Raw genomic sequence first — 13,209 nt, 5'->3', positions numbered from 1 at the left:
CAGTGGTCCATAGAGCTCCGGTTTAAAAAGTAGTAGACTGTAAAGGGAGCAGGGGTGCCGTTTGGGACGTAGAGCTGTCTCTGCGACGTTTGCTCGCAGCCGTTCTCCTACTCATCAATTCAAAGATGTAACCGCAGGTCACACAGTCAAGCCCTCCTTTTTATTTCCCTGTGAAAAGAAAGAACCACTATCAACCAGTTTTAGAGAACCGCTGGTTAACAACAAAAAGAATATTTAAAAAAATAAAAGAATCTTCCAGAATAGTACGAGGCAATTTTAGTTTATTTTGAGAGACCTGAAAGGGAAACGCCACATTGGTAATTCCACTAAGGTAATTCATAGGCTGCCACTACTCTGGCGCTTTATGAAGAGCGAGGCTCTGTCATGTCAGACACTGTCAAAAAGACCACTGCTGACACTGGCTTTTAAATACTATTATTATGGGTTCATCATTGACTAGTCAGCTGTCATCCACACACCTGCCTGGCCGCGAGTATGGGAGAAGAGGATTGGATGGGAGAGAAGAGGACGGGAGGGAATGGGAGAGAAGAGGACGGGAGGGAATGGGAGAGAAGAGGACGGGAGGGAATGGGAGAGAAGAGGACGGGAGGGAATGGGAGAGAAGAGGACGGGAGGGAATGGGAGAGAAGAGGACGGGAGGGAATGGGAGAGAAGAGGAAGGGAGGGAATGGGAGAGAAGAGGACGGGAGGGAATGGGAGAGAAGAGGACGGGAGGGAATGGGAGAGAAGAGGACGGGAGGGAATGGGAGAGAAGAGGACGGGAGGGAATGGGAGAGAAGAGGACGGGAGGGAATGGGAGAGAAGAGGACGGGAGGGAATGGGAGAGAAGAGGACGGGAGGGAACGGGAGAGAAGAGGACGGGAGGGAACGGGAGAGAAGAGGACGGGAGGGAACGGGAGAGAAGAGGACGGGAGGGAACGGGAGAGAAGAGGACGGGAGGGAACGGGAGAGAGAGGACAGGGAAGAGGACGGGAGGGAACGGGAGGGAAGAGGACGGGAGAGAAGAGGACGGGAGGGAAGAGGACGGGAGAGAAGAGGACGGGAGGGAAGAGGACGGGAGGAATGGAGAGAGAGGACGGGAGGGAAGAGGACGGGAGGGAAGAGGACGGGAGGAAGAGGACGGGAGGGAAGAGGACGGGAGGGAAGAGGACGGGAGGGAAAGGGAGGAAGGGAGAGGAGCGAATGGGAGAGAAGAGGACGGGAGGGAATGGGAGAGAAGAGGACGGGAGGGAATGGGAGAGGAAGAGGACGGGAGGGAATGGGAGAGAAGAGGACGGGAGGGAATGGGAGGGAAGAGGACGGGAGGGAATGGGAGAGAAGAGGACGGGAGGGAATGGGAGAGAAGAGGACGGGAGGGAATGGAGAGAAGAGGACGGGAGGGAATGGGAGAGAAGAGGACGGGAGGGAATGGGAGAGAAGAGGACGGGAGGGAATGGGAGAGAAGAGGACGGGAGGGAATGGGAGAGAAGAGGACGGGAGGGAATGGGAGAAGAGGACTGGAGGGAAGAGGAGGAGGACAGGAGAGACCTGGCCATGTGGTCAAGACTAAGAAGATGATTGTGGAAAAGGAGGACCGAGCACGCCCCCGTTCTCATCGACGGGGCTGTCGTGGAGCAGGTAGAGAGCTTCAAGTTCCTTGGTGTCCACATCGCCAACAAACTAACATGATCCAAGCACAACATGACAGTCGTGAAGAGGGCATGACACAACCTATTCTCCCTCAGGAGACTGAAAAGATTTGGCATGGGTCCTCAGATCCTCAAAATGTTCTACAGCTGCACCATCGAGAGCATCCTGTCTGGTTGCATCACTGCCTGGTATGGCAACACCTTGGCCTCCGACCGCAAGGCACTGCAGAGGGTAGTGCGTACGGCCCAGTATGTCACTGGGGCCAAGCTTCCTGCCATCCAGGACCTCTATACCATACCAATTGTCAGACTCCAGCCACCCTAGTCATAGACTGTTCTCTCTGCTACCACACAGCAAGCAGTACCAGAGGCTTCTACACAGCTTCTGCCCCCAAGCCATAAGACTCCTGAACATATAGTCAAATGGCTACCCAGATGATTCACAATGCCCCCCCCCCCTCTCCACTGCCACTCTCTGTTGTCATCTATGCATAGTCACTTTAATTAACTCTACCTACATGTACATACTACTTCAATTAACTGGTGCCCTAGCACGTTGACTCTGGCACCCCCTGTATATAGCCTCCACATTGACTCTGTACCGTAATACCCTGTATATAGCCTCCACATTGACTCTGTACCGTAATACCCTGTATATAGCCTCCACATTGACTCTGTACCGTAATACCCTGTATATAGCCTCCACATTGACTCTGTACCGTAATACCCTGTATATAGCCTCCACATTGACTCTGTACCGTAATACCCTGTATATAGCCTCCACATTGACTCTGTACCGTAATACCCTGTATATAGCCTCCACATTGACTCTGTACCGTAACACCCTGTATATAGCCTCCACATTGACTCTGTACCGTAATACCCTGTATATAGCCTCCACATTGACTCTGTACCGTAATACCCTGTATATAGCCTCCACATTGACTCTGTACCGTAATACCCTGTATATAGCCTCCACATTGACTCTGTACCGTAATACCCTGTATATAGCCTCCACATTGACTCTGTACCGTAATACCCTGTATATAGCCTCCACATTGACTCTGTACCGTAATACCCTGTATATAGCCTCCACATTGACTCTGTACCGTAATACCCTGTATATAGCCTCCACATTGACTCTGTACCGTAATACCCTGTATATAGCCTCCACATTGACTCTGTACCAAATACCCTGTATATAGCCTCCACATTGACTCTGTACCGTAACACCCTGTATATAGCCTCCACATTGACTCTGTACCGTAACACCCTGTATATAGCCTCCACATTGATTCTGTACCGTAACACCCTGTATATAGCCTCCACATTGACTCTGTACCGTAACACCCTGTATATAGCCTCCACATTGACTCTGTACCGTAATACCCTGTATATAGCCTCCACATTGACTCTGTACCGTAACACCCTGTATATAGCCTCCACATTGACTCTGTACCGTAATACCCTGTATATAGCCTCCACATTGACTCTGTACCGTAATACCCTGTATATAGCCTCCACATTGACTCTGTACCGTAATACCCTGTATATAGCCTCCACATTGACTCTGTACCGTAATACCCTGTATATAGCCTCCACATTGACTCTGTACCGTAATACCCTGTATATAGCCTCCACATTGACTCTGTACCGTAATACCCTGTATATAGCCTCCACATTGACTCTGTACCGTAATACCCTGTATATAGCCTCCACATTGACTCTGTACCGTAATACCCTGTATATAGCCTCCACATTGACTCTGTACCGTAACACCCTGTATATAGCCTCCACATTGACTCTGTACTGGTACCCCCTGTATATAGCCTCCACATTGACTCTGTACCGTAACACCCTGTATATAGCCTCCACATTGACTCTGTACTGGTACCCCCTGTATATAGCCTCCACATTGACTCTGTACCGTAATACCCTGTATATAGCCTCCACATTGACTCTGTACCGTAATACCCTGTATATAGCCTCCACATTGACTCTGTACTGTAATACCCTGTATATAGCCTCCACATTGACTCTGTACCGTAATACCCTGTATATAGCCTCCACATTGACTCTGTACTGTAATACCCTGTATATAGCCTCCACATTGACTCTGTATATAATGTTAATTTTTTACTGCTCCTCTTTAATTACATACTTTGTCTCTCTTATCCATATTTTTATTTAAACTGCGCTGTCGGTTAGGAGCTCGTAATTAAGCATTTCACTAAAGTCTACACCTGTTTTGATTTGATGGTCATTCTCCCCTTTCCTCAGAGATGTTCCTCCAGTGATTCTCCCCAGAACAAAGGGACAGAATGTCGTTTTATAACCCAGCCCTGTGGTTGACCAAGTAGAATTCCTTGCAATAAAACTAGCCAATGGCCAAATAACAAGCAGCCTATTTCTGTAGACATATTCCTCCCATGTCTCTGAACCATGGATCAATAATTCCCTGTTAGCACATCCTGTATCAGTCCCACATAGATGACTATTAGACATGACCAGCTCTTCCACACTGGTATCAGTCCCACATAGATAACTATTAGACATGACCAGCTCTTCCACACTGGTATCAGTCCCACATAGATAACTATTAGACATGACCAGCTCTTCCACACTGGTATCAGTCCCATAGATAACTATTAGACATGACCAGCTCTTCCACACTGGTATCAGTCCCATAGATCACTATTAGACATGACCAGCTCTTCCACACAGGTATCAGTCCCATAGATAACTATTAGACATGACCAGCTCTTCCACACTGGTATCAGTCCCACATAGATAACTATTAGACATGACCAGCTCTTCCACACTGGTATCAGTCCCATAGATAACTATTAGACATGACCAGCTCTTCCACACTGGTATCAGTCCCATAGATCACTATTAGACATGACCAGCTCTTCCACACAGGTATCAGTCCCATAGATAACTATTAGACATGACCAGCTCTTTCACACTGGTATCAGTCCCATAGATAACTATTAGACATGACGTTATGACAGTCTGCCGGTAGTGAGGTGTTCTTCTTCTGTTCCACTGGTTGATAAGGACGTCTCTAATGAGACCTTCATCTGTGATCTTGTATCGTTTCAGGCACAGTCAAGGTTTATTGCTTCAGCCTCAGACGATAGATTCTCATAACATGTAACGAAGGAAACAAAAAAAGTCAAAGTAACGTCCTGGTTTCAAGAGAGATTGATATTTCACATAGATTTCCCCTCAGTAAGCTTGTCCTCGTTTCAAGAGATTGATATTTCACATAGATTTCCCCTCAGTAAGCTTGTCCTGATTTTCAGTAAAATGTTGGACATTTCACCCTAGATATTCCTAATATGATGACTAAGGTGTAAAACATAGAAGCTTATCAGATTCTGATCATTCTACTATGCTTCTTCACCTGAGATTGACCCCCGATTGCTGATCAATCAGTTCTTAATTCTCCAGGCTCAGCTTTGTTATCAACATGGACAACCTTGCAATGACTGACATGTATCCATCGTGGATTTTCCCTGGACTTTTACTGCTCACCTCGTTATAAGGAAAAACTTGGTAAGGACCTTCCCATTTTGGCCCTAACGTGTCGGTCACATATTTGTTTATCATCACCCAGTGTCCTGGCACTACGTCATGTCCCCCCTCGGGAGTTAGTCCCCACTAGAGAGTTGTATGCAATAGTTAAGCATTGTGTCACTCATAAAATGAACATCTGCTTTTCTGAAATATAACGTGTCTGGTATTATCACCTTGTCCATTGTAGTAACTACCCATGTCCAGCCTGCCTCACACCCCCTCCACAATGCTTGAACAGTCTGTATAAGATAAACTCAGGGTTTTCCAACGGATTACTCTAAACCCATCAGAGAGCTGATCCAAAACAACTCACAACAGTCGTGTTTAAGTAATGTGGTATCTGGAGGATACATCAGAGTAGCTGGATTAGATGGTGTCTGTTCAACTATACCCATGTCCCATAGATCTTTACTCACTACTATAGTAGCGTCCATAGCTTCCTGTTCAACTATACCCACATCCTATAGACTATTTACTCACTACTATAGTAGCGTCCATAACTTCCTGTTCAACTATACCCACATCCTATAGACTATTTACTCACTACTATAGTAGTGTCCATAACTTCCTGTTCAACTATACCCATGTACCATAGATCTTTACTCACTACTATAGTAGCGTCCATAGCTTCCTGTTCAACTATACCCATGTCCCATAGATCTTTACTCACTACTATAGTAGTGTCCATAGCTTCCTGTTCAACTATACCCATGTCCCATAGATATATACTGACCACATTAGTAGCATCCATAGCTTCCTTACTAATGGGATATTGTTTTGTTCAAGGTGGGACAACTCCTGTCAAGCACACTGGTTCCATATCAAAAGTTTGACACTAATTTGTCTTTGTAGTCCTAATAGCATGGATCTGAACTGTAGATCCCTGCAGTTGTCTAATTTGCCACGTCACCTTCCCTTCAGAAATGTTGGATGTAGAGTCAAGTTGCATAATAACATCAAGGGCTAAAATGGGTTGTTTTAAATGAGCCTATCCACACCCCTGCATCAATCTTCATTGGACCAATACCTCTTCCCTCCCCCCCTTTTTCCTCTCTCTACCCTTCTGATGTTACATTTGCAAATCCCTTTGGTTAACATAGATATTCTGGGAACATCAGAAGGTGGGGGGGGGGATTAACTATATTTTGGTAATCCGAACAATTGAACATATGCGGTGGTACTTAATGAATATGTCAGTTCGGTTGTCATCTGAGACATTCTCATCAATGATAAGATGACAAACTCAACAGTGGAAAGTCTACACATCAGAGTTATCGGATTCACATGGAATTGTTGTTCAATTTAAATGTTTGAATATGAAATTATTCGTGATGGGATGAAATGTGATTTTACCTTCTAAAATGTGAGATTTGGGTTTTCATAAGGTAGGGCTCTGCTCAATCAGTGGCCCGCCCCTGTGAAGGGACATGGGCTATAAAACGTTTGAAACACGCCCTCCTCTCCCTTCCTATATAAAGCCTTGACGACAATGTAACCTCCTGTTCCGAGGATGTGAGGACGACGGTCCGATGTCAGAATGGTTCAGATAATAACTACAGAACGAAGCCAACATCAGCGTGAGATTTGGTTGCGAATGGTATAAACTTTGAATTCCTATTCACTACAGAAGTGATACCTCCTAGCCGTTGAGTTAGCAACAGCCGCTGCAAACGAGGGTTAGGAAGGAACAGACAGAGTATCCCGTCTATCACACAATGACATTACTACAACGTATCCAGTTGACCACCAGAGACATTCTTCAAAGGACTCGGTTGGGCAACACGGCCTTCCATCTACCACCAACCTACTGAAGCGCAGCTCAGAGTAAATATTTATTGCATTTTCCTTTTCCAAATAGGCGGTAATTTAGAATGCATAAGATACTGTATTTACGATAGCACAGCTTCGCCCTTTGTTCCTCAGTCTTCCCGCTCTTTCACTCAAACCCAGCCCCTTTTCTTTTGTGTAACCAGCTGTCATATCTGTTCCGCCCGCTAGGGACGTTTTCCTTTATGACGTAATTTGTAATCGAGGTTTAATTAATTCTTTGTATATGTAATTGTGTGTGATTAGTTAGGTATTTAGTAAATAAATAATGAAACCCAATATTGTAAACTTTCAGATGAGACTGAATTAAGGTGACGATTAATATTGACTGCTATTGATGTAAAATATTACTAGGTCTTTTAGAGTTTATTTGGAAGATAACAGCTCTATAAATATTATTTTGTGGTGCCCCGACTCTCTAGTTAATTACATTTTACATGATTAGCTCAATCAGGTAATATTAATTACGGATAATTTATTTTATAGAATTGCATGTCATATCACTTAATCCGGCATAGCCAAAGACACGACACATAAAATATGGGCAATACAATGCCTTCAGCATATCTACTGAAACGTTATTAACCATCATGTTCACTTTATATTGCATCTGATTTTCATATGCCAGCTGAGATGGGACGTAAGAGGGGAGTCTGTCAGTTTACCTCCACAGCATCTAGCAACCTCTGCTGCTGAGATGGGACGTAAGAGGGGAGTCTGTCAGTTTACCTCCACAGCATCTAGCAACCTCTGCTGCTGAGATGGGACGTAAGAGGGGAGTCTGTCAGTTTACCTCCACAGCATCTAGCAACCTCTGCTGCTGAGATGGGACGTAAGAGGGGAGTCTGTCAGTTTACCTCCACAGCATCTAGCAACCTCTGCTGCTGAGATGGGACGTAAGAGGGGAGTCTGTCAGTTTACCTCCACAGCATCTAGCAACCTCTGCTGCTGAGATGGGACGTAAGAGGGGAGTCTGTCAGTTTACCTCCACAGCATCTAGCAACCTCTGCTGCTGAGATGGGACGTAAGAGGGGAGTCTGTCAGTTTACCTCCACAGCATCTAGCAACCTCTGCTGCTGAGATGGGACGTAAGAGGGGAGTCTGTCAGTTTACCTCCACAGCATCTAGCAACCTCTGCTGCTGAGATGGGACGTAAGAGGGGAGTCTGTCAGTTTACCTCCACAGCATCTAGCAACCTCTGCTGCTGAGATGGGACGTAAGAGGGGAGTCTGTCAGTTTACCTCCACAGCATCTAGCAACCTCTGCTGCTGAGATGGGACGTAAGAGGGGAGTCTGTCAGTTTACCTCCACAGCATCTAGCAACCTCTGCTGCTGAGATGGGACGTAAGAGGGGAGTCTGTCAGTTTACCTCCACAGCATCTAGCAACCTCTGCTGCTGAGATGGGACGTAAGAGGGGAGTCTGTCAGTTTACCTCCACAGCATCTAGCAACCTCTGCTGCTGAGATGGGACGTAAGAGGGGAGTCTGTCAGTTTACCTCCACAGCATCTAGCAACCTCTGCTGCTGAGATGGGACGTAAGAGGGGAGTCTGTCAGTTTACCTCCACAGCATCTAGCAACCTCTGCTGCTGAGATGGGACGTAAGAGGGGAGTCTGTCAGTTTACCTCCACAGCATCTAGCAACCTCTGCTGCTGAGATGGGACGTAAGAGGGGAGTCTGTCAGTTTACCTCCACAGCATCTAGCAACCTCTGCTGCTGAGATGGGACGTAAGAGGGGAGTCTGTCAGTTTTCCTCCACAGCATCTAGCAACCTCTGCTGCTGAGATGGGACGTAAGAGGGGAGTCTGTCAGTTTACCTCCACAGCATCTAGCAACCTCTGCTGCTGAGATGGGACGTAAGAGGGGAGTCTGTCAGTTTACCTCCACAGCATCTAGCAACCTCTGCTGCTGAGATGGGACGTAAGAGGGGAGTCTGTCAGTTTACCTCCACAGCATCTAGCAACCTCTGCTGCTGAGATGGGACGTAAGAGGGGAGTCTGTCAGTTTACCTCCACAGCATCTAGCAACCTCTGCTGCTGAGATGGGACGTAAGAGGGGAGTCTGTCAGTTTACCTCCACAGCATCTAGCAACCTCTGCTGCTGAGATGGGACGTAAGAGGGGAGTCTGTCAGTTTACCTCCACAGCATCTAGCAACCTCTGCTGCTGAGATGGGACGTAAGAGGGGAGTCTGTCAGTTTACCTCCACAGCATCTAGCAACCTCTGCTGCTGAGATGGGAAGAGCTTCTTACATTTCTGCATCAACAATGTCATTGGGGCTGTTGTCTTGATTCCATTTTCCCTTAGATGGACCCATCTTCTCCTGGCCACTTCTTCTCATAAAATCACTTTTCCGACATTCTCGTTGCCACAGTGACCAGCAATCCCATAATAATGACATATACACCAGGTTTCTCTTCTGCTGAACGAATGATGTTGTTTGGTTTTACTCGGAAACCTGCACAACTCTGACAGTTGGTTTATTATGTTGATTGATGTCTCTGTCCATTCGTGATGTCGCCGTAGTTTTCTCTCCCAGTCATTAGTTGTGGAAATGTTTTTCGCACATCATCATGTTTGCATAAGCTGATGAGTGATTGCCCCATTTTTTTTTTCTGGAGGAATTTAGTGGGTCTTCATCTCCCCCATGTCAGATAATCCACTGTGTCTAACCACCTCTGATCTAAACCTTTCTACAAATTCAACAAACGGTTCTTTCGGTTTTTGAACACGTTTTGGTCATCTCTCCCCAATTGGTGGTTTCAATGGTCAGACCGTTAAGGAAAACCGTGTATGGCTCTCCGTCCATCGCCCCTATCTTGCTCTTCACCACCCACAGCTCCTCCCTAATCCTGAGTCCTGTGATATTGTGTGTGATTAAATTCCATTGTTGTCCAAAAACCTACCTGTAAGGCAAAGCCACAAATAATGTATAATTATTTTAAATTTGTCTCTTCATATAGGGCAGACTATATTTAACACTGCGATGACAGGAATTTTACTGACTAATCTCTCCCTGCACACGGAACACAATTACTGGAGTTAATTAGTCTCTACACCCATGCATACCCCATAAGACATGCCACCAGAAGTCTCTTCACAGTCCCCAAGTCCAGAACAGACTATGGGAGGTGTACAGTACTACATAGAGCCATGACTACATGGAACTCTATTCCACATCAGGTAACAGCGGGGACTGTGTGAAGAGACACACACACACACTCTACACACGTACACATGGATGTTGTATTGTAGATGTGTGGTAGTAGAGTAGTGGCCTGAGGGAACACACTGTGTGATGTTGTATTGTAGATATGTGGTAGTGGCCTGAGGGAACACACTGTGTGATGTGATGTTGTATTGTAGATATGTGGTAGTAGAGTAGTGGCCTGAGGGAACACACTGTGTGATGTGATGTTGTATTGTAGATATGTGGTAGTAGAGTAGTGGCCTGAGGGAACACACTGTGTGATGTGATGTTGTGTGGTAGTAGAGTAGTGGCCTGAGGGAACACACTGTGTGATGTGATGTTGTGTGGTGGTAGAGTAGTGGCCTGAGGGAACACACTGTGTGATGTGATGTTGTATTGTAGATGTGTGGTGGTAGAGTAGTGGCCTGAGGGAACACACTGTGTGATGTGATGTTGTGTGGTAGTAGAGTAGTGGCCTGAGGGAACACACTGTGTGATGTGATGTTGTATTGTAGATATGTGGTAGTAGAGTAGTGGCCTGAGGGAACACACTGTGTGATGTGATGTTGTATTGTAGATGTGTGGTGGTAGAGTAGTGGCCTGAGGGAACACACTGTGTGATGTGATGTTGTGTGGTAGTAGAGTAGTGGCCTGAGGGAACACACTGTGTGATGTGATGTTGTATTGTAGATGTGTGGTAGTAGAGTAGTGGCCTGAGGGAACACACTGTGTGATGTGATGTTGTATTGTAGATATGTGGTAGTAGAGTAGTGGCCTGAGGGAACACACTGTGTGATGTTGTATTGTAGATATGTGGTAGTAGAGTAGTGGCCTGAGGGAACACACTGTGTGATGTGATGTTGTATTGTAGAGTAGCGGCCTGAGGGAACACACTGTGTGATGTGATGTTGTGTGGTAGTAGAGTAGTGGCCTGAGGGAACACACTGTGTGATGTGATGATGTATGTATCTGTGTGTTGGACCCCAGGAAGAGTAATGGGGATCCGTAATACATCTAAATGACCAATGCATTCCAGGTGCAGGCTGGTAATGCTTTCACAAGCTGATACAACTAGTTTAACCCAGTCGTATGGTGTTTTACACTATAACAGGTGAAATTTAGAAGCCACTCAAGCAACTCTTACATTTAGGTTTTAAGTGGAACCATTTTGTGCCCTCTTGAGTATCATTCTTCAATTCTGAATTAAATAGTTGTGAACCTGTAGAGACCACTAGACATTCTGTTTGACGTTCTGTCTGCTAATGATTTCTTTCCCCCAGTCTGTTCCACCCTGATTACCATATATACACGCTGGAGTAGTGTCAGAGAGAAAGAGGCAGACTCTGCCCCATCCATCTGTATGTGGGAGGCCAAGGCCTATTTGTTCCAGAGTGATTGTCTAGGAGTGTGTTTAGACGGTAACTATCTAGGAGTGTGTCTGTAAACTGGCCCTGTGTGTTGACAGCACTCTGCCAGACCTCACCCTGGGCATTCTGCTGGAGTCACCAAGGACACCTCTCTACCTCTCTCCTCTACTCCTTTCTGCCCCTCCACCCTACCTGGTGACCAGTTTGTCCGCTTCACCTCAGAAAGAACAGCTGTTTAGAATCCAAACTGAACCATGCATACAAATATCTCACTTTGTGTGTGTGAGCAGTTAATTAAATACAATTACCACAGTCCTCATTCTCATTCATTGTATTTTTTTTGGCCATATATTTCTTACATTGATTTTATATATATATATATATATTACTGCTCAACACTAAAATAACACATCCTAGATCTGAATGAATGAAATATTCTTATTAAATACTTGTTTCTTTACATAGTTGAATGTGCTGACAACAAAATCACACAAAAATGATCAATGGAAATCAAATTTATCAACCCATGGAGGTCTGGATTTGGAGTCACACTCAAAATTAAAGTGGAAAACCACACTACAGGCTGATCCAACTTCGATGTAATGTCCTTAAAACAAGTCAAAATGAGGCTCAGTAGTGTGTTTGGCCTCCACGTGCTGTATGACCTCCCTACAACGCCTGGGCATGCTCCTGATGAGGTAGCGGATGGTCTCCCGAGGGATCTCCTCCCAGACCTGGACTAAAACATCCGCCAACTCCTGGACAGTCTGTGGTGCAACGTGGCGTTGGTGGATAGAGCGAGACATGATGTCCCAGATGTGCTCAATTGGATTCCGGTCTGGGGAACGGGCGGGCCAGTCCATAGCATCAATGCCTTCCTCTTGCAGGAACTGCTGACACACTCCAGCCACATGAGGTCTAGCATTGTCTTGCATTAGGAGGAACCCAGGGCCAACCGCACCAGCATATGGTCTCACAAGGGGTCTGAGGATCTCATCGCGGTACCTAATGGCAGTCAGGCTACCTCTGGCGAGCACCAAACCGGTCATGCTGGAGGATGTTGCAGGCAGCAGATTGTTCTCCACGGCGTCTCCAGACTCTGTCACGTCTGTCACATGCTCAGTGTGAACCTGCTTTCATCTGTTAAGAGCACAGGGCGCCAGTGGCGAATTTGCCAATCTTGGTGTTCTCTGGCAAATGCCAAACGTCTCGAGCCCTCATGGAGTCTGTTTCTGACCGTTTTGAGCAGACACATGCACATTTGTGGCCTGCTGGAGGTCATTTTGCAGGGCTCTGGCAGTGCTCCTCCTGCTCCTCCTTGCACAAAGGCGGAGGTAGTGGAGGTAGTGGTCCTGCTGCTGGGTTGTTGCCCTCCTACGGCCTCCTCCACATCTCCTGATGTACTGGCCTGTCTCCTGGTAGCGCCTCCCATGCTCTGGACACTACGCTGACAGACACAGTAAACCTTCTTCCCACAGCTCGCATTGATGTACCATCCTGGATGAGCTGCACTACCTGAGCCACTTGTGTGGGTTGTAGACTCCGTCTCATGCTACCTCTAGAGTGAAAGCACCGGCAGGGTAGCCTAGTGGTTA

General features: G+C 46.3%; 1 protein-coding gene across 2 annotated transcripts in view; it reads left to right on the top strand.

Annotated features, from left to right (window-relative positions):
- The window catches only part of triqk (triple QxxK/R motif containing), a 47,231-nt gene that overhangs the window by 9,016 nt on the left and 25,006 nt on the right, over positions 1–13,209 (top strand). The gene's annotated exons all lie outside the window — the stretch shown is intronic.

Source organism: Oncorhynchus kisutch, linkage group LG14, assembly GCF_002021735.2.
Source record: "Oncorhynchus kisutch isolate 150728-3 linkage group LG14, Okis_V2, whole genome shotgun sequence".
Taxonomy (NCBI): Eukaryota; Metazoa; Chordata; class Actinopteri; order Salmoniformes; family Salmonidae; genus Oncorhynchus; species Oncorhynchus kisutch.
Note: the sequence above shows the minus strand (reverse complement) of the source record. Positions and strands in the feature narration are given on the sequence as shown.